We start from the raw sequence: 22,297 nt of genomic DNA on the forward strand, positions 1-22,297 counted from the left end.
CCTGTCTGGGAGCCATGGGTGGCGTAAGCCCCCCAGCAGGTGTATTTAACCGGGAGGGGAGCTGGCCGGCTGAGGACAGGGGCCTGTCCTGGAGGGTGATGCAGCAGCTGGCCATTTGAAGGGGAGGGGGAGAGCACGAGCATGGAGAGGACCCTCAGAAAGAAGTTGGACTTTCCTAAAGAAGCATCACATCTGGACAGCGCCGGGGCAGGGGGTTGGAGCTGGGGGGGAGGGACGATTCTTCCTGCCACTCGCAGTGGGGCCCCAGGCTGACTGCAGAAAATACTTAGATGTGAGCATGGGATGGTCACGCGTACACACACACCCACGTCCGGTCCAGCCCCTGCCAGGAGGGCCCTGGCGTTCACATCCTCGTCCACAGCAGGGACATGCGCCAGGCAGCGGATGTTTAGGAACAGGTCCCCGAGGCACTGATGGGGCACTGGGGGAACAGCAGGGAAAGAAAGGGAGGCCTGCTCAGTGCCAGGAAGGTGCTGGAAAATTGTAGGCAATCAGGGAAGGCTTCCACTAGGAGATGCCATGTGAAGGGTCCTAGTAGGTGAGTAGGAGTTTGTTAGGCAAAGAGGAGGGGTTACCGGGCATCCCAGGTGAGAAGGAGGAGGCAGAAGGCACGTGCGATCAGAGCACAGCCCCCGTGTGGGGTGTGCAGGGTGCCCAGGAATGGGGCAGGGGTCCCGGAACCAGCGTGGAAGGGTGTGGTAGAAGGAGAGGAGCCCAGACTCCCTGCTCCCGAGGGCCTGAGGCACAATGGTGGCACTGGGCTGGGGGAGGGACCCCTCCTCCCTCTCAATCCTGGGGTTGTGGGGAAAATTGGCGACAGTGGGGGAGGACAGGGACCTGCCCCAGCCTGGGCTGCTCCCAGCCTCAGTTTCCCCACCTGTAACATTAAAGAAAGGGCTGGGCTAGGTGCCTCCGAGTGGAGGTGCCCCAAGTCCCACATGGTGGCTCCTGACCCCTCACGTGGCGCTCGCACACACTGCCCCCCCCAACTGGGGGGACGACGGTGCTCAGGAGGCTCAGGAGGCTGGTCCCACCTCTGTTCCCTCACGTCAACCCTGCCGACATATTGCCGCTAATGAAATAAAGAAATATGGTGGTTCCAGGCTTTTAAACTTGTCACGGCCATATTTGCATAATCACCTGCCTAAAAATACCATTGCTCTGCTCCAACTCGGAGCCCAGACTGGGGGCCAGCGCTGGCCCGGGGATTCTGCACAAGGCCCGACTCTTGCATCCAGAGGGAAACCGGCCGAGCGCCAGGCACACAGGGAGGCGGGGAGATGGGCGGGAAGTTAGAGATCGATAACTTTTTACCACTCCAATGTTTGGCCGATAGATCATGTTTACTGCTAACGTTTGTCTGCCGCTGCAGCCGGGCTCTGCCGCAGAGGCCCTGGGGCCGCGACGGGCACAGCAGGGAAGTGCCATTGTGGGGCAGATGCCAGGGCCTCCGGCCAGCAGAGCCCGGGGGTGGGCTGGTGGAAGGGGGGGCCACACCCACCCGCTGGGGTTCTGGGCCCCCAGGCCAGGCCACGAATGTTGGCTCCTCCACACTCTGGCTGTGTGACCTTGGGCAAGTCACTGGCCTTCTTTGGGCCTGTTTCCTCCTCTGGCAGATGGAGATCGCCGGGGCTTATCCCTCACAGCCTCACGGCGAGGGTAACACGACCTTACCCTCCGTACCTTCCAGCATGTACACGCGCTCTATAAATATTCATTTCCTCCTAGGGCAGCCCCTTGGCCTCAGGTGGGCAGGGGAGGGAATGCACTGTTCCAGGCCGTGTGGGTGGACTGAGCAGGCCAGCAGGACAGGCCTTGGGGGTTTTTTGACTTCAGGAGCTACCCAGCCCGTTGCCCCCAGCCCTGGGGCTGGGCGAGCACTGTCCCCAGCCTCATCACCCACCCTGAGCCTGCCCTCCCCGCTTCTGCTCCGTATTCACCCACGGAGGCTGGCCCGGGCTCCTGTAGCTGGCCGTCCCGCAGTGCTGACTCAGCCGGGCTCCAGCCTCAGGACTTGGCCACGGGGTCGGCCTGGCAAGCCCCCGACCTCAGCTGGCCTTGCCCTCGTCCTCTGGGAGGCCCACGGTGGAGAGACCATCCCTTGTCCCTTGCCCACCACCCCACAAGGGTGCATGCAGAGGGAGCCAGGAAAGGTGACGGGATGGGGCCCAGGGAGAACACGGAGGACACACCTCACCCACCCAGTGACCTTGGGCGTCCCCGGGAGCCCTGAGCCTCAGCCTGCCTGGCCAGAGTCCGGGATGGGCAGTGAGCATGCAGACAGCAGTGGCCTCTGGTTTCCTCTAGGACCCCACGTGCAGCGAGTGTCTCCTATGTGGGAGCACCCCCAGGAAGACGGAGAGGAGGGAAAGCCAGCAAGCCCAGGCTTTCCCCCCAAGCAAGGGCAAGGGAACATGGCATCAGAGTCCACCACTTTGCTTGGTAATTCCAGCCCTACCCCGGAGTTTCCAGGGGAAACCCTGCAGCTGGAACCCAAGCTGTGGCCCAGGGCGGGGCTGGGCCGGGGTTCCTGGAGCGGCAGACACAGCAGGAAGGGCCCCAGGCAGGGCTGGGGGCTGGAATCCGGCCCCCACGACGTCGGGCTCGCCCCGGCCCTGTCCTGCCAGGCCCCGCAGCTCCCGGCTGCTCTGAGTTAATTAGGGATCCAAATATTTAATGGTCTGTTATGCTTCCACTGGGCATCTTTTTAAATTAAAAAAACATGATGTACGGCACTGTTGGAGGGAGAAATCACTTTGCGATGGTTTCCTGCTCAGGCACTGGCAGGGACCGGGAGAGGGTGGCTGGCTGGCCTCCAGGGAGGCCGGATGGCGACACGTGACCCTCTCCAGGAACACCGCCCCCAACCCCCCACCGTCGGGAAGCATGTTGCAGACTCCAGGCAAGGGTCTGGGTGTCCAAGGGACACCTGGCACTCTTCCCCATCACACCCTCCTAACCCTGGCAGCCAGGAAGTTCTATCTTTAGTCTGACCTGAATCTCTCCAGTTGTTTTGAGGGATGGCCAGCCTGAGACCGCACTTGGAGATGCGCTGGTTCTGCTCTTCCCAGTCGAACCTAAACCCCTAGAAACCCTGAGCTCTGGGAGCCCTTTCTGGGCACGGGGATTCCGTCCCTGTTCCTAGCTCCGGCGGAGAGCAACGCAGAACACTGAGGAGGGCCTCAGGGGACACTGCCCCCCATGCCCACGCTCTACCAGCCGGGGCCACGCACCCAGACGCGGGGACTGCTGCCTACCCCGCTCACCCGTCAGGTCCTGTCTCGAGTCCCCCTGCCGTGATTTTCTCTAAGCACTGTTTCCGGCCACTATGAGTTGCACTCAAGATCTGGGGCATGGTTTTCAAGCAGAGGTTGTAAGACATTGGTCAGCTCCTCAAACATCACATGAAGGAGGGAAACCAGGTCCGAAGCAAAGTCCTGTTTAAGGCAGCATCAATGACACCACCCGGGCCAGGGATGGAGCCGAGACACACGCTGTCCCTGGGCTAACCGGGCCCCCGGCTATGTGTCGGGGTCACCGGCCATGCTGGGATGGCATCATCACTCTGGTGAGGGGTCCTGGGGAGAGTCCAAGATTGGGGAAGAACAGCCAGTATGGTCCCTCGGCAAGCAGGGGGTCTCCGCGTTGGAAATGGGGCTCTCTCCCCATGTGACCAGATCAACACAGGGCTTCCAACCAAACAGCCTGCCCAGCGCCCCCGCGGCCACAGCTGGGACCACCAGCCCCCACAGGCCCTCTCCCTCCAGAAGCCACCCCCTCCCTCGTGAGCCCCTCGTGGACACCTGTCAGGAGGCTGCTGCAGCTCCCAGAGGCAAGGATCCTTCCCAGGCTCCCTGGGAGCTCTGAGAACAAGACCCCCTTTCCCTGCAGCCCCTGTGCCCCGGGGACCTCAGGCTCATGTCCCAGGAAAGAGGCTTCTCGAGGAGAATCCAGCACCATGGGCAGGCCTGGGCCCAGACTCTCGTTCTTAATTTGTCACCGAATCCAAACACACACACAGACACACACACACACACATGCACGGGGTCTGCTGCCTGGTGGCCCGGGGAGCCCTGAGCCATCCTAAGAGCAGATATCACCTCCGTCTGCTCACATCTCTATGGTCCCACCTAGAAGGAATTTCACCAACAGGCAACGAAAAGTCCAACACCATATAGTGAATCATCTGTTCCCTCGGCTGATCTGTGACGCCCCACAGGGTGAGTCAGGTCGAGCCTGCCCTCCCCCTGTAACCCTGCATGGCTCCCCAGTGCCCTCAAGAGAGCCCATGTCCCTGCCTGCCTACCTCTCTCTGCCCCCACCTTGCCCTGTCAGGCGATGGTCAACCTGCTTCTCTTGCATTTTCTCTAAGCTGCTGTTTCCCAGCCTGGGACACATCCCCCTGCCACCATTGTGGTCTCTGCTTGGACTCCCGAGAGAGGCTAGGGTCTCCCCTTGTAAGCACGAAGTGGTCCGGCTGTGCCCCCGTGTGCCCCGCCCTGTCAGCCAGACTGGGGGCTGCGGGCATGGATGGCTGGCTCTTCCGTGTCCCTCCCAGGCACAGGGTAGGGAGTGGACAGGGACTGAGCCTGTGGAGGTACTCAGTCCGTTGTCACCTGTAAGGGAAGGTAGCTCCATGTCGTGATTCTCCCCAGATGGTCTCCACGCACCTGCTGTTCGGTGGCACTATGCGTGGACCCCCCCCCACCCCAGTCACACACCCTGCCAGGTGGCTCACAGTTGCATTGGTATGGACACCTCTGCTGGGGACTGCGTCATTATATCGGTGGCCCCTCGCCCCTCTCGTGACACCTAAATGGCCCTGTTTATGTCCCTGGGACATAAACTCTGTAATGAGCTTGCCCACAGAGAATGATAGACACCCTTTCACACTTCTCCATTTCCAGAACCTTGGCTCAGCGTCCCTCTCCCAGGTGATTGGGCACAGCTCTTCAAAACATGCAGCCAAGATACGAGTGGGACCCCCACAGAGCCTACAAATTAACTTTGGAAGAACCTTCGGGATCATAATATTTCGGCACGGCCTGTCCCGTGACGCCCGCTTTCTCTCTGGTCTCCCAGGAAGACTCCGCAGAGTTCCACACAACGATCTCCAATTTTTCTCATAACTGCATTTCTGGGAATCCCTCGGGGTGTTTGCGTTGTTGCCACTGTGAGCGGGGACCGCTGATCTCATTATGTTTTCCGACCAGCTGTCGTGGGTACGGATGAGAATTACTGACTTGTGTATGTCTGTTTAATATCCAGCCCGCTACTTTCACCAAGTTCTCCAGTGACCACTTCAGTGGCTTCTTGGTTTCCTCAGGCCTCCGATCAGGCTGCCGACAAATGATTACAATTCTTTCCCAGAGACAATGCATTTAATTCTGTTTCATGTCTTATTGCTATGTCCAGGATTTCTGGACCATGATAAAGGGCTCTGTTGGTGGTGGGTTTTTTTTTTTTTTTTAAATAAAAGTTTTTGAACTCCCAGGAATTTGAAAAATCTCATCATTTAGCATGGTCCTGGCTGTGAAGCTGGGATGCAGTTTCTTTACCGGGATGAGAAACCATCCCCGGTTCCATTTTTAGCAGTTCCTTTAAGATCGGAAACCAGCGCTAGATTTTGTCAGACGCTTCTTGTCATTTCTCAACAGGGTCCCGCGGCCAACGTGTTGAGGTTGTTATGTATTATATTAACAGGTTTCTCCGCTATTAAGCCATCTCTGAATTCTTCTGATAATTCCTACCTAATCACGGCGGATGACCTAACATTCCGGGAAACGGGATCTGTGTGTATCTCACCGAGGATTTCCGATCCCATCCCCAGGGGCGAGATCTGGGTGAGGTCTCATTTCTATACGGTGTTCGCAGTCTGGGGTTTGGGGCCGTTCTCACCCTCTCTCGCCGAGGTGACTTCCTGCAGACAGCAGCTGCCCGCTCCAGTGAGACTCCGGGGTCTCTGAGCTCGGGGCCCCTCCATGGCGAACGTGTTCCCGAAGCCAGGTGGGCAAACACCACGGACCACTCCGTCCAGTGACTGTCACCCTGTGTTCGTTGTTCCAGATTTTCATGATTCGGGGTTGGCTCCAGGCAGGCAGGTACACGGCAGGGAAATGTGCTGGGAAAGCTGACACCGGCCTGGGGGAGGTCAGGACTGTGACACCACCTGCCGAGAGGACCCTGCAGGGGCTCCTGGTCTGTGTTCCTTGTCACCCACGTGCAGACGGATGGATGTCACATCGGGCATCAGGGGCACAGGAAACACAAATTGAAGGAAGGCCTGGACCCTCTCAGAATGTCCACTCTGAGGAGAAAACCTGCAGAAGTGAGGGGCTTGGCAGGAAGGACACCCCTGAAAGATGGTACGATCTCACTGTCCGCCAGCCACACTAGGACCCTGACCTACCCCTGCACGGGATGTCTGTCTCTGCATCCCTTGAATCCAGTGCTCCTGACCACAATGGCCACCAGCGCTGCCAGAAGTGAGCCCTATCTGCCTTGGGCATGGCCCTCGGCCACTGACATGTGGACACAGCCGCCGCCACCAAAAGCCACAAGCTTCGGCGTGGTTTGTTACATGGCAACAGATAATGACACAATGCCAAGCGTCAGGTGAGCGTGAGAGCCCCGCGCCCCCCGCCCATCACAGGGAGCTCCTCACCCTCACAGTCCAGGAGGGGGAGCCTGCCAGGTCGGGCGGGAGCGTGGGGGGGGGGGTGCGGCGCCTGCAGTGTGTGGGTCGAGGAAGGCCTGTCCATGCCCACTCCCCTGGGCGGCGGCCTGGACAACAGGGTTTCTGACCCACGTGTGACTCAGGCCCTGGTGCTCTCCAGGCCAGCAGGTTTGTGCAGATGCTTTCACTTCCGAGCCTCAATTTACCTCCCTGACAAATGGGGCCATGGGCCCCTGCTCACAGGTAAACGCAGCCATGTCTGGGAACGGCCGGGACCCAGTGTGGCAGGTGTCCCCAGAAGCAGAGGCTCATGGAGTGCAAACCATCTGCCCCCAGACCCCTTAGACTTTCTCAGCTGCATCTTCTGTCCTCTGGGAAGTGGGAACAGTGCACGGAGCCCTCAGGTTCGCCAAGGGGCCTGTGCAAGACATGCGTGTTCGTGCACCATGCCACACCCGGCGGGGCCGTGTGAGGCTGTGGCTGCCGCCAGGATGTAGGGACAGGGCTGAGGAAGAGCTGATGCAAAGTTCAGGGGGGTGCAGGCAGGCCTGGGCAGCTGGAAGGTTGGGTGGCCCCTTTCCCAGGGGGTGGGCTGCAGTCGGCCCACAGCTGTCCCTCTGAGGCCCCGCCAGCTCTCGGAGTCCATAAAAAATCAATCTAATGACACAGCAAACATTAATTATAGCCGTGAGGCCAGGAATGGGATTGATCTGGAAGGGGCCGCTCTGCTGTTAGTCATCGAGATGCTCTGCGGGGGTGGGAAGGGGCCGGGGCTCGGGGGCAGGGGCCACGGAGCCTACCAGGGCCTGCCCCCCAACATCCGGCTGACGGCAGGGGAGTGGAGGCTGCTGGGCGGCCCAGCCGGGGGTCGGGGCCCTGGGAGCTCGGTTTGGCCCTGCTTCCCACTGGTTTTCTGGCTCAAAGGGACACTGCAAAGGGGCAGGGCTCCCTCCGGAAAGCTCAGGGTGGGGAAGGACCAAGCTGGATCCCTCAGCTCTCCCTGCCGTGTGAACAGCAGAGCTCCCAAGTGCAAGGAGCTGAGCATGAACCCTCGTGGGCACAGCCAGAGCCCCCTACCAGACGGCACTGGGGAAGGGACTGCAGTCAGCCAGCTGCACGAGGACATGAAAGGAAGTCCTGGTGGGAGCTGGGCAGCCAGCAGCACAGCCTCTGACCCACGGAGGGACACAGACATGTTTTAAGAACACACAGAACATGTCCCGTGTCCCTTGGGGAGGGGACACCTGGCAGCCCCCAGCCCCTCCTCTAGGTGAGGAACAGAGGCTCCATTCTCCCTGATGCTATCCCCCAGCCGCACACTGGTCTGTGTTCTGGGGGTTGGGGGGAGGATTGGGAGAAGAGGTGCTCGGGGACCCTTCCCAGGTGAGAAGTGACCACAGACGCCCTTGGATGGCGGGCTCCCCTCTCCCACAGTCCCACCCATGTCCCTGAGGTGCAGGGGTGCTGGGGACCACCATGTGGGGCCGGGGACCACTCTGGCCAGGCCTCCCTGTGTGTGTGTGCCTGGGGAGGGGGACTGGAGCGCGTCTGGCTGTGCCATGCCTCCCAGCATATGTCTGAGCAAGAAATCCAACGGGTCCATATGCCGCTGCTCTAAACAGAGCCTCTCATGGAGCCTTCAAAGGGCCAAGGTCAGTGAAACTGGACGCCGGGAAGCGTGGTGGGCAGGGGGCTGGGCTGAGATGGTGGCCTGGGTCCCCCTCCCGGGCAGCTTCGAGGTGAGGGTCTGGGAGGCCTGTATCGAGCAGCCTGAGACCCGCAGGGAGGAAGTGTCTGAGGCAACCGCATGTGTGTGTCCCCAGAGTGCGACCCCGCAGCCCTGGGCCCTCTGCCTGCCCCCACCACACCTCACGCGCACACACCCGCACGCACACACGGGCGTCTAATGATTGTCTCGCGGCGGGCAGGAGTCCGACCGCCGGAGCAGCTGGAGGACATTCAATTCTCGGCATAATTGACAGTGCTGGAAAGCACCCAAGTGGGGTGTGAGGACACGCTCCCCTCCGCGACTCGATCCTTCATCTCCGAGCATATTACTGCTGAGGTTCACACTGCGTCTGCCCCCTCACCGCCTGCCCGCCTCGCTCTGGGCCTCTGTCTGTCGGCCGGCCGTCTGTCCGTCTGTCGCCCGAGACGCCACCGGCCTCGCCTCTGTGCATGGAGGGAGCTGCTTTGCCACCCCAGCCGCCCGCACCCTGCCCCCCTCCCCGGTGTCAGGCCCCGGGGACGGCTATGGTGGGGGACTGCAGGGAAGGCAGCCTCCCTCTGGGACATAGCGTTGGGACTCCAGGGGTCACCACCCCAGTCCCTGGACTGCCTGGCAGGTGCTAGGAGGCCAGGGGCACCTGCCCCCACTCACTCTTCCCCAAAGGCTCCTAGAGGACAGTGTGACATTCATGGGGACCAGGCCTCCCACAGGGGATAGGGCCAGTTGTCAGGCATGCACAAGACAGGGCAGTGCCTGGGTGGCAGAGTGACCACGGGCCCAGAGTGACCACGGAGTGGGGGGAGGTGCAGAACAAATCCAGGGGCTGGGGGGCACCCACAGGGCTATCTGGGGAGGTCTTCGGGCTCTGTCCTCACCCATGTGAGCAGCAGCCTGGATGAACTCTGAGAACCTGTAGGAAGGGGACGGAGGCTGGAGGCCAGGACCGGGAGCCAAGCACTCCCTCCAGCTCGACAAATACCACAGGGCAAAAGCCACGCCAGGAAGGGGTCAGCATGGCTCCCCATCACCCATGGGGAAGAGAATGAGGTGAGAACTGGTTGGACAGGTCAATGTGGCCACCTGAGAAGGTAACTGGCTGACTTAATAGAGATACAGCAGGGAGAACAGAGGAGGTGATAACCCGGCTCTAGGCAGCACAGCTCAGCCTGTACTCAGAGCATCTGGCTCCAGACTCCAAGGAACATGACCAGAGCCCACACTCCTACAGCACCTTCTAGGAGCTAAACTCTTGTCTATCAAACTATTTAGTACTGGGGCCAGTCCTGTGAAGCAAGAACTAGTATAACCCACCTAACCGAAGAGGCACGAAGTTGTTAATGAACTTGGCTGAGTTTCCACAGCTGCTTAGTCATGGGGCAGGATTGAAACCCAGGCACCTTGGCCCCAGAGCCCCAGTGCCTACCCACACGTCATGCAGCCAACAGGCCCAAGAGGGCGCGTCTGAAAGTGACGGAGCTGGCGGAGCACAGACGTGAAGGCTGGAGGGAGGGTGTGGGGGTGTCTGGCTGAGAGGCGGGGTGTGGGAGCACCCCCACCTGCAGAGCGGGGCCCCCCAGGCCCTGGGGTGGACACTTTCACCCTTCCAGAGAGTTCCCTGAGCCTGCGCACCAAGGTCTAACACACGCAGACTCACTGGGAAACACCGAGGCAGCATCGCACAAAGGTCAAGACGCACGGAGCCCTGGAGCCCAATTCTGGTGTATTTTACCACAATGGAAAGTTCAGAAAGAAAGGTGGCGGGGTGGGGGTGGTCTGAGAGGGGCACACAGAGGCTCCAGCAGGGGTGGGGGGGGGGCGGGGAACACTGGAACACCCACCTTCTCGCACCCCTTCAGGGCTTCCCTAGGTCCCGGGCAGCGTGCAGGGACTGACACTCAGCAGGAGGGGACAGCGTTCGGGTACTCAGGCTATCACTCTTCACACCTTTAGCTGTATTAAATATTTCATAATTAGTGAAATATTTATTTGAGATTTCTTAAATCTTTGAGATGTCTGCAATATTTTATAATACATTTTTAAATGTTTTGGAAAGGAATGGGCTATTGGGTGCGCCTGAGCTCCCCGTTGCCAGAGGTATGCAAGGAGAGGCTGGATGTCAGAGAGGGCACTGCTCCCAGCAGGGGGTGCCTAGAACCAGGAGAACGGTCAGCATCACTCGTGAGCCTTTACAAAACAGAGACTTCCGGGACCCGTCTCTACTCCTGATTCGACAGGTCCAGTGTAGGGCCTGGGTGTCTGCGTTTGTGCCACGGGCCACGTGCCCTCTGCCCTGGTTGGGACACGGATTCTGGCTCATGCTTTGTTTTCTCTGGCCTTGAGGACCAGGCCCAGGCTCCTCGGCCCCCGGCCAGGCTGAACACAAGGTGGGGGTACCAGCCCCTGGAGCTGCAGGCCTGGGGCCTTCGGCGAGGTGTGCACGCCCCCCCTTGCAGAGATGGGAGCACTGAGGACCAGAGAGGGGAAGAAAGAGCATGAGGGTCACAGGAGAGGAGACAGGGGAGACAGATCTCCTTTCTGTTCCAGGGATGCCCCGGGTCACAGGTGTCCCCCATCCTGGTCGTCAGAACATTAATGTTGACCCGTGGTGTCTGGGGACAGTCCCTCCCTCACAGGGCCCTCCTCAAACCTGAGCCCCTCCCGCCTCTGACCAGGCGCAGAGGAAAGGTTTGACGGATGGAACTTGGCAGGTGTGTAACTTGGCGCCCAGCAAACAGGCAAGCTGACCGATGGCCCTGAGCTCTGGCCTTTCTTCATCTGATGGTGTTGAAAGCGGCTGTGTGCCCGGGCCAGGTCAGGGCCGGGCAGCGGCAGATGGGGGTGGCCACGAAGCCGGGTGCCCGAGGAACCACATCGAGAGAACCTCCCAACATTGGCCTCGGCCTTGTGAGGGTGTGCACTCAGGCCCCGAGAAGGAAAGGCATTTTCCCCGGGTCATACAGAAGATTGTAGCACAACTAGGACGAAGGCTTTGCTCTCCTGAGCCCTCTCCAGCCCTCCCACAGGCCCAGGGCGCTGGAGCTGTGCTGTAGCCCAGGGCAGGGGTTGGGGGGTGGGGTGGGAGGAGGCTGCCCCCATCTGGCTGCCGCTCCAGTACCCAGGGGGGCCTTGGAGCAGGGGGGTTGAGTGCTCAGGCTGGCAGACAGAGTTGCCACCTGGCTGGTGATGGCCTCGTGGGAGGCCCACGCCGGCCCCGCAGGGCTGGGAGTCTGTTACAGGAATAGCGGCTTCCTGCCATGGAGGTCTGACTTTACTGGCGCCGTCGCACATTTCTGTAAATGTTAGCACACGCGCAGCATTGCGAAGGAGCGGAGAAGCGTACACGGGTCCTCGCTCTGCCGAGGAGAAAACAGGCAGGGGGAGAGGCCAGGCAGGGACCCGGACCGGGAGAGTGGGTGGGACAGCCCCGGGGCCACCGGAGGAAGTATGGCTGAGCGAACTCGGTATTTAGCTGCGGCTGATTCCCGTAATAACGAAGCACCGTTCACACTGTATGATCAAAATAACCATACCAACCCATCCCATGAAGAGAGACCCCAGTACGAAGACAGGAAGGAGGCTCAGGGGCGGAGGGGAGCCAGTCCCGGGAAGGGAGAGGTGGTCTCAAGGGCCCGAAGGGCTTCCTGGAGCAGGAAGGGGCTTTGAGGGACTTGGGGCCAGAGCCCCACACTGCCAGTCCTGCTGCACAAGGCTGGGACAAAGGGCCGTCTGGTCTACCCCCTGCCCCACCCCCGGGTCGGGCTGGGCTACTGAAGATGGCTTTCCCCTCCTTCCCACCAAGAACCTGAGCGCTCGGTCCCCCAGGGAGCTCTCAGCTGGGCCTGCAGAGCTGGGCCCAGTGCCCCTTCTGGAGGCTGGACAGGCCTCCCTCCCCAACCGGCCCCCCGGCACGGACAAGGGGCTTGATGTAATCTGCAAGGCCTCCGGGGAAATGAAAAGCAGGAGGAGGAAGCCCACGGACCAGGCTAGAGAATTCACCCCTCCCACCACCCCTCGCTGGGTTCCGTCTTCTTCTTCCCAAGAGGTAATGGGTAGAGGCTCTGTCCAGGCGGGGGGCCAGGTTTGGGGATGCGGGCTTCCTCCTGAGGAGGACAGCAGGTGTGCTGCGGGGTTGAAAAGGAGAGGTGTCGGGCCAGGCTGGGCTCATAAGGGAAAGCATGCTGGGATGCTGTGGACTGGGCTGGAAAGAGGAGCCCAGGGCCAGCAGGGAGGGGCCGGGACAGGGGTGGGGGTGGCCAGGGCCCACCAGGGCCAGGCTGTAGGAGCCACGGGCCTCCCCAGGGATGTCCTCCTTGCTGGACCACAGTGCCCCTCCCTTCACTGTCCGAGGCGAGCCCTCTGGGCCCTGCTGTGTCCTTGGCTCTCAAGACGGCTCTGTATACGTGCCAGCTGCCCTGGGAAGAGCACGTCCCCACGGGCTCCGTGTCGGCGGCCCCTCATTCTGCGGACCCACTGGGTGACTGAACATGCCACTCTGGGGCTCCCCGATCGTGCACCCACAGCATGGGGGCTGCAGCTCTGCCCTGCCCATTCAGAGTCCACACCTGGCAAGCAGGTCCCTGCCACCTGCCAGAGGCAGGGCTAATGGGCTGCAGAGGGACGCCCAAGTTTCAACCAGTACGTGGGTCAGCCGGGGACGCAGCCTGGTCTTGTGGGCCCAGGAGGGCTCCCCCAGAGAGCTGACATTTCTGCAGAGACTTGAACAGAGAAAGACCAACCCTACAAAGGCAGTGGGGGAGACAGAGCAGGGGAAGGGCCAAGGAGGCCGGAAGAGCCAGAAGCTGGAGGGTGGGGGTGAAAAGACCCGCGGGGCCGCTGGGAGCCTTGATCTCACCCCAGCGCCCCTGCCGGAGACAGGATGTTATCTCAGGGGCAATAGGGAGCCACTGAAGGTTTGGCACAGAGGACGTATGACGACTCTGGCTGTTGATGGAAAAGGGACTGTTGCAGGACAACCGTGGGTGTGCAGGGAATTGAGCAGAAGTGTCTGCAGTCTGCGGGAGAGGGGGCAGGAGCCCGGTCAGTGAGGGGCAAGGGAGGGACGTGGGCGGAGCCGAGAGGCAGAGATACGCCTGACAGTGTATGGGAACCTGTGCGGGAGTCCAGGGTGGACACAGCAGCTGCCCTCGGGATAGCCCCAAACCGGACGTTACCCAAACGCTCGTCCACAGGCAGACGGATAGTTCCCAGCAGTGCAGCCACGACAGAAAGTTATCACGCAGCCACAGAGACGCACAATCTGTCCTGCCGCAGTGACGTGGAGAAGCCCTACACTGGAGGGTGTGCAGACCTCCCCAGGGAGCCACTGATGCCCAGTTGTCGGTCTGGGAGCTGGGAACATGGGTGCATCTGGGTTATAAGAACTTCAGAGAGCCATGCTGGTTTGGGGTTCCTCTGTCCCCATGGCCTGCACTGGGCAGAGAACCAGTGCTGTCTGCATGGGGACGTGGCTGACCCCAGACCCCAGCGCAGGACAACGGATGCAGCATGAGAAGGGGCAGGAATTTCGGGGGCACCAACTTCTCAGGGGGCACATGAGAGGAAGCATGTCAAGGCAGGAAAAGTGTGGGTGCCAGGAGCAGAGAAGGGGCTGTTTCGAGGTAGAAGGTGTGGTCTGTGACCCTGAACCGTGTGTCTGCAGGAACTCTGCAGAATAACCGGGAGCTGTCATGGCCGTGGCCCATCCCACATGTGGGCTGGCATCACGATGCATTTTCATGGGTGGCAGGTGCGTGTCCACTGTGCTGACACCAGCCACAACACACACAGCCCAGCTATGAAGGGCTCCAACAGCACGCACACGGGACAGGTGCAGGGGGACCTGTCCTAGACACACACGGAGGAGGGACTGCCGACAGGACCAGGGTGGACGGGACTGGGGAACGGAGCTATCTCTGAGCCACAGACATCCGCCCGGACACGTGTGTCCACACCAGACCCTGGATGCGGAAAGGGGCACTAGAGGGGGTCAGGGCTACCTGACCGGGTACCGCTGGTGGGGAGCTCACCTCCGGGGCGTGGCAAGGAGGGACGGGTGGCAGTCAGCTCACCAACACTGTGCAGGTGATCAGGACCCTGGACAGCTCCGGTGCGCCTAGATGCTCACGGAGGCAAAAATGGGGAAGGCCAACCCTGCCGGCCTCAGAAGAGCTCAAACCCAGACTCAGAAAGGCAAAGATGCTCAGGAGGAGACATGACAGCCTGCCTGAGGCCCTGCTGTCAGGGGTTGGGGGCTGTGTCCCAGGCCCCACCTGGAACAGTGGAGAATCTCTAGGCAACAGTGGAGATGCGGGAAGCCCTGTTGCTCCAAGCCCGGTGTGCCCTCACGGTCCTGTCTTGTTGGGGGAGGGGGGTCGGCGCCCCCCTGAGCCGCATCCCCAGCCAGAACTAGGCTTGTGGGGGCACTCCTCTGCAGGGAGCACACAGTAGGATGGCAGCACAGGCCCTGCCCCCACCTGCCTTCCCCAGGAGGCTCAGAGCAGCCGCCGGCAAGCCCAGAAGAGCCGCCAGCAGATGTACACACCGCATTTCAGGGCCCAGCGCCAAGCGGCCAGGCTGGGGACATCCGTGTGCCAGGGCGAGGGCCAGCCTGGAGCAGAGTCCCTGCAGGTGGCTCTGTGTACCCTCCTCCCCATCAGAGAGCCCAGACACTTCCGCAAGGTGGGCGCGTGTCAGAACCCCCCAGGCACGTGCCTCGGGCAAGACTCGCGACCTCCCTCCACCTGCAGGCCTTGGGGCAGTTGTTCGGGGCCCCTGGACCGGAAGGCCCAGTACTGGAGGTGGTGCAGAGTCTTCTGGACTAGGATGGAAAGCCTGTGCAGAGTAGGTGCTCAGGAAGGGAGACCTCCCCCAGCCCGCTGCACCCTCCCCCTCATCCTGGCAGAGAAGCCTTGCCAGAGCTCTGGGCCACGTCCCTCCATATCAGATCATTACTGTGAGAAACAGCTCTGTCTGCTCGTTTCCTCTGGGCTGCTCCAAGCCTCTCTCCCACCACCAGCTCCCCTCCTCTCCCATCACTTGCCTGCTCCAAGCCTCTCCCCCACCCCAGGTCCCTTCCTCTCCCATCACTGGCCTCCTCCAAGCCTCTCTCCCCTGACCACCTCCCCTCCTCTCCCATCACTGGCCTGCTCCAAGCTGCTCCCCATCCCAGTTCCCCTCCTCTCCCATCAACTCCATGGCTGCACCAGGCCTCCCTGCCAGACCCTCCCCCTCTCCGCAGACCCCCTGACCCACTTCCAATGCTGGATTCAGGGTTCACAGGCTGGGGCTGGGGTGCCAGGCCGCTGTGAGTCACTGGCGTTGACCATGTGGAGCCAGGGGACAGGGCAGGATGACAACAGGCACAGAAGCCCCCCAGGGTCATGGGGACACCTACGCAGAGATGCTTACACACATGTGTGCAGAATGTGGACACCCACAAAGCCAGAGTTGGTGGGGGGAGGACAGGAAAGGCACAGGTAGGGCGCCTCTCATTCACTTGACCAGAGATCCGAGGAACAGCTGCTGTTGTCCCCGTCACACAAAGAACACAGAGAGGTTAAGTGACTTGCCCCTGACTGCACAGCTGGTTAGCAATGGGGTCTGCAGTGGGACCCCTGCACTGGTGGCAAAAATAGGGGTCAAAGGCCAGAGGCAGGAGTAACGTCTATGACGGGAGGAGGCGAGAAGCAGCTCAGGCCAAAAGGCAAAGCCCATGGCAAGGAGGGGCCGAGTCAGGAGCCCTGCACTGACAGAGAAGGGGTCCCCAGGGCCTGCAAGCCAGAGAGAGGCCAGGGGCGGGAGGTACCCCGAGGCCCGCCTACTCCTCCTGCTCATTAGAGCCAGGAACCCAGGATACGCATTCCACAGGGAAATGAGAAGACAAATTAAGACCTATAGCAGCAGAAATGCAGCCCTGTGGCCAGCCGGGCTGCCAGCTGAAGAGACCAAACCGCCAAGGAGGGGATTAAGGGAGGCTGGAGAGGGAGAACGGGAACCAGGACCCCAAGAGAGCTGTGGGGGAGGGGGAGGGGCTGCTCCCTTCCCAGGGCAGCCCAGAGGTGGGCAGCTTGAGCCTGGACCCTCTCCAGCAACACCCCCGCCCTGTTGCGGGGGTGGTGAGGACAGCCTGTGGTGAGGACACAGGTGGTGAGGACAGCCTGTTCTTCAGTGAGGGGAAGTGGGGACACCTCAGGATGCACCCTGAGCTGGGCTCACTGTGGGCAGCAGAAGCCAGGTGGAGGGGAGGGGAAGCCCCAGGAGGGTGTCCTGGGACGGGTCGTGACTCTTTCCACAGATGCCAGCATGTGATCTCACGGCCAGGGTCTACTGCCTGGAAAATGGCAGGCAGCACGTCAATATACAGCCAACAGGCAAACTCTTCAGTGAGAACGTCTGTGAGGCAACAGTGGACCATGGTGGGTGAGAGCACAGGCTCCAGTGCCCACTGTGATCTTCCTGATAACAAGGAACCGACTCAGCCAGCCCACTCCTTTCTCTTCACCACCGCTTTTCCTGCCTGGAATGCAGACACGATGGCTGGAGGAGCTGCCGCCTTCTCGAGGCCATGAGGACAAATGCTAAGAATGTCAAAGAAGAAGGCTATGTGGGGTGATGACTGACAGCTTCCTTGGGCTGTGCGCCAACACTACGGCCACCCTATATTTCCACGAGAAAGGAGAACCCCTATGCTGGGCTCAATCACAAGACAGGGCCTCCGTTTCATGCAGCCAAACCAAATCCCTGGCTGATGCAGCAGAAAATAATGCTGAATTCTTTTATGAAGAAAGTTACCTTCAATGTAATTCTTTTCAGGGCTTCTAACTACATCAAAAAGAAAGTCTCGGTTTGGGGCTGGTAAGTGTTGAACACCTCTGCACACTTGCTGTTCTCCCTTTTTAATAAAGCAACAGCAGGCCTTGGGCTCCAAGCCTCCCCTGGGCTACAGCATCCAACTAGAATTTAATAACATTGTTTTGTTTCCACTGAATTTATTTTTATGATTATGAATTCTATTTATGGCAAAGGAGGCTTGTTTTCCATTTGTAGTAGTGCTATAAAACTTCCCTTTTAAATAAATGTATTTATTTAAGTTTTTTTTAAAGTGAATTTAGTTAAAGAAAAACAGTAAGAACACAGAGGGAATGTGGGGGCACGTGGGCGGCTACTGCCCAGCCCCACACTTCCGCCACTGGGGACAGTCTGCCCCTGGGCCCTGTGGGGGAGGCCCGCCCTCTGACGCGGGCTGGGGACGCAGTCTCTGTGGACTGTCCAGCCTGGGGCAGGGGGGCGGACGGCTGGACCCCTGGTGCTGGGAATCTCTAGGCGAATGAAGGCTAGAGTCGTGGGCAAGGCAGTCAGGCGATGAGCCGTGGCCAGGGGTTTGAAGCTGTCCTGGTAACCAAGCCACTAACTCAAAGTCCCAGGTTCCTTTCAGCCCGACTTGTGAGGCCTGACTTCAGAAGCGGGGCTCGAGCAGCTGGAGTGACCTTTTGCTAATTAGCTCGGGCTGTTTGCTCCGCAGCCGCCAGCTGATCTCCGGACAGCAGCTCTAACTCCAGCCACTGCCGCCTGTCACCATCAGGCAGATAAATAACTCTGCTCTGGGAAGGGGGGAGGGAAGGGGGACAGTCAGAAGGCTGGGGGAGGGGCAGGACGTGCAAGAGAGAAGGTGGGTGGCCTTGGGCAAGTCACCCGTGTGTCATGCCAGCCTGGGCTGGGGAAAGCATCACCCCCACTTCCCAGAGAAGAAGACTGAGGCCTGGGGGCAGGGGTCTTACAGTGGAGGCTGGGCTCTACCTCTGCTGACCCCCAGACCCCAGACCCCATCTCCCCAGCACGCCTTCCACAGCACCCAGAGGCCCAGGGTGGGGCTGGCCATGGCTCTGTCCCTGGTGCTGAACACAGAGCCGGGCCCAGGGCTGGGTTGGGGCCAGCAGGTCACCTGGGGTCATCAGAACACACAGAAGCCTCCTTCTGGCCTCTTAGTCATTGCTTCAGTAAAGCAACTTCCAGGGACGAGGCCTCAGGACCAGGAAACGGAGGAGGGAAGGAGGCAGGAATAGAACTGAGAAAGTTCAACTCGCTGCATGATAAAACGCTGGTCTGTGCGGGATCTCGGGAACAGTGCGCTCCGCACCCACGTTCCTGAACCACCATGGGGTGTCCGCACGCTTCTTCCGGACCCTGCAGGAGCCTCAGGCCATCTGGTCTCCCACCTGCCTCCTAGGTGGGCCAGGCTGGGAAACACCCCTCCATTCATTCGGCGCACAGTCCCTCAGCGACTGCCACCTGCCAGGCTCAGGAGGCACAGAACATGCGGCCTGGAGGTGAGGGAGAGGACGGAGACGGGAGGGTCTGGGGCTGATGGGGGGGCTGAGGCCTGCCGGGCTCCCCGTGGGCTGCAGGGACCTGGGACCAACTCAGGGAAGCCTGAGCGTGGGCTGGGAAGAAGGGAGAGAATGAACATTGCTGGGACGTGACGTCCCAGAGACTCTGCTGTCTTGTGCTCAGAAAGGAGGGCATACCCACCAGCATTTCTTAAGTGCCTACTGTATACCGAGCAACTTGCACGTCCTGCTGAATGCTCACTTTCTGGGAGAGGTTATTACTCCACTTTACAGATAAGAAACAGGAAGTTAGAGGTAGTAGGTGACTTTCAACACCCTACATGTAAAAGTCATCAGAATGGGGTCTATGGGACACCCATACCACCCCAAGGACAGGCAGAGTGGGGAGACAGGGTGCTCTAGGCAAATGCACAGAGGTGGGAAAGCACAGGGCTATCGCCAGGAGTCTTGGCCAAAATCCTGCTCTGGCTGGCCCATGCCCTTGGGTCAGCACCGTCAAGTCCGCCCAGCCCAGACCCAACTGCCCCAGCACCTCTGAGGAGTGCTGTCGGCCTGTGGTGGCCCACCTGCCCCGCTGCTGCATGGGTCTCTGTGTCCTGGCATGGTCAGAGCTGACCCCAACCCCAGACCACCCACCCTGCCCTCTCAGCAACTCTTAGCCTCAGGGGACATCCTTCAGGACGGTCCTTGGGGACACCCTCATGTTTCAGACAGGGAAACTGAGGCCTGTGGAGGGGTAGGTGCTGTTCACTGTCCCATGAAATGAGTGGCAGGGATGGGGTCAGACCCCAGCCCCTCATCCCAGGCTTTCCTGATGTCTGCTGAAGGGCTGCAGCCGTCATGTGGAATGAACCATACGTCCTCACACCCCTCCCCTCATTCTAGACTCGGTGCTCCTAGAGGGATGTGTCTCTCCAGCTCCACAGTGTCTGGCAGATGGCAGGCACTCCATGGACATCTGGAGGAATATGACCAGGCAGCTTCACCCGCCCTGTGACCTAGCCCCTGTCCACCCTGCAACCCTGTGGCTCCCACGCCCACAGGTTCCAGCGAGCCTGGTCTCCCCGTGAACCTCACACACACTAAGCTTGTCCCGCCTCGGCTCTGCTTCCCCAGCTGGTCCCCTCTGCCCAAAATGCCCTGCTTTTCTTCTCATGGTGGGCTCTCCTCCCTCCTCGGCACTCCCCTCCTGGAAGTCTCCTGCTAAAGCCACGGAGAAGGCTGGGGAGCCATCTGACACCAGCAGAAGAAGGTATGCCCTTGGAAGTTCTAGGAGTCTCCAATTCTCCCTGTCACCAAGCACAGAGCCCCAAATGCTCCAATGCTCCCTCTCTCGGTCCATCAGAATTGGAAGAGCCTGAGTATCACGATCGCGATGCCCGGATGCAGCAGGCAAGCAACATATTGCAAAACTCCAAACCCTAAAACCCACATTTCAAGGTATCGAGTCACTGACCCCCTGCTGGTCTCGCGAGCCAGGACAACCCAGCTCCAACAGACAGGCCACCTCCCGGGTAGGAGCACCTGCGCCAGAACTGGGTTTGCAAACAGAAGTCAGTCCCAGCCCTGCAGGAAGGGCCCCCAACGGTGGAGTCCAATGCACAGGTGGCAAGAGGGGTTCTGTGACCTGGGACAGGGCTGAGGAAGCTAACTCCCGGCAGGCCCAACGCCCCAGGCCGCGAGGACACCCGCTGTGCCACCGGAAGGCTGCCTGATTCCCCTTCCTAAGGTGCTCAAGTCGGCATTCCAGATCACTTTTTCCACAGGAGACCCCGTTTTTCAAATACATGGGGTGAGTCCCTGTTAACACACGGCGCGTCGTACACTTGGCCTATGACACACAACGGAAGCACACAGCACGGCGCCCAGCTCCGCAAGCTGGCAGAGGATGAAACCCACACAGCACCCCAACTCACCGGGGGGGGGATGGTGGAGCCCTGACCCCAGTGTGCACACATTGAGGCGGCCCATTCCTCGGCCTGAATGCCCCGTCGGCTGGGCAGCATCTCCATGTGGGGACCTCTGTTTCCGTGGACCAGGCGGGCCTGACCCTGAGCCTGGCTTCCCCCATGCCTGCGTGGTGACCCCAGCACACGGGTCTTCAGGACTGGCCTTCCCCGGCACCCACTCTGGGCATGCTGAGCACATCGGATGGGCCAGAGCACCCCTTACCTTCCGGTTATGGCCCGGCGGTGACACGGCACACCGGGGCAGTATGGGCTGGCGGGCTCCTCCCTGTGGGGGTCATACACGTCTTCTCCACCTTCCAGGACCCAGAGGAACAGCACACAGTCACCCAGGCAGCTGCCACTGCGGGGAGACAGAATGGGACGCTGGTGAGAAGGGTGCGGGGAGCCATCGCAGTTAGAGCAAGATCCCGTCTGCAGGAGCCATGGGGACATCCGTCCTGTGGGCCTCATGCACGGAGAGTCAACCTCCACAAGCACACCAGGGAGGCCCACACCCCTGAGGGCAGAGGGCAGAGGGCAGGGAGAGGAGCGGCCCGAGGCAGGATTTGGTCAGGTCAGACAGGCAGGGCAGAGTCGGGGTCGGGGGGGGGGGGGGTGCTTGGTCACGGCTGCTGTTTCCGGCTCGGTCCCCCAACTGCTGCAGGCCAGGTGTGTGTGAGGGGACCAGCTCTGATTCCCTGGCCCCCTCACCCCCCATGGAGGTGGGCTACACAAAGACCCAGGGCAAGGCCTCTCCCTGCAGGCCGCACCTCCACGCCATGAGTGAGCGTCCTTGCTGGGGAGCAGAGGGCAAGGCCTCCAGACCAGGCCCTGGATGACATGGGAGGGCACCAGACAGGAAGCCGAGGCTCGAGCTGGCCCAGTGAGTCTGCCCACAACTGGTTCCCCCACCTGCCCGCGAGGCTGCTTCCCTCCCTGCTCCCTTCCTTCCCTGGAGCTGGCCCGGCAGCTATGCACAGGCTCACTGTGGACCTGGATACATGCCCCGCTCAGTCACACTCCTGCGCACTGGGTCCCCATTCTGCGGACAGGGAAGGGGAGGCTGGGAATGGTGCCCACGCCCCAGGCCACAGCACAAAGGTGCAGTGTCAGACCAAACCCGGAGGCACAATGCCAAGGACTCCCATGGCAGCACGGGATAGAGGAGCAGGTGGCACCTTTGGGACAAGGGGACTCCCCTGAGGCCCTGCAGGCCAGGTGGTGACCCTCAGGAGGGCCTGGACAGGAGCCAGAGGGGCCCCTTGCCCCAGCTGTGCAAACCACCCCTGCCAAGAACCCCCAGCCTCCTGGGCCAGGAGCAGGAACTGGAAGGCAAGAAGGAACCCGTGGTGTGAGGAAGAGCTTGTGTGTGTGTGTGCGCGTGCGCTCGCGCGCGCGCGCGCGCGCGCGTCTGAGTGAGTGGCACGTAATTACCTGAAATTGTGGTTTAGAAGCAGATGTAAATAACCAAAAAATATGTGGGGAGGTGGGGGAATGCTCATCAATTAGAGCTAATTACCTAACAGCTAATTGAAATAATAATGGACTGCATTTGAATATGCTAATAAAGCCAAAC

At 60.5% G+C, this 22,297-nt stretch overlaps 1 protein-coding gene across 4 annotated transcripts in view; it reads right to left on the reverse strand.

The window, feature by feature from the left end:
- The window catches only part of ELFN1 (extracellular leucine rich repeat and fibronectin type III domain containing 1), a 69,019-nt gene that overhangs the window by 8,899 nt on the left and 37,823 nt on the right, over positions 1-22,297 (reverse strand). For all 4 annotated transcript variants that reach the window (XM_080830479.1, XM_080830482.1, XM_080830481.1 and 1 more), the window contains exon 2: positions 20,945-21,082. The gene's annotated coding sequence lies outside the window, so the exon portion shown is untranslated. The remainder of the gene's footprint in view (positions 1-20,944; positions 21,083-22,297) is intronic.

The sequence above is a fragment of the Martes martes genome, assembly GCF_963455335.1.
Source record: "Martes martes genome assembly, chromosome: 18".
Taxonomy (NCBI): Eukaryota; Metazoa; Chordata; class Mammalia; order Carnivora; family Mustelidae; genus Martes; species Martes martes.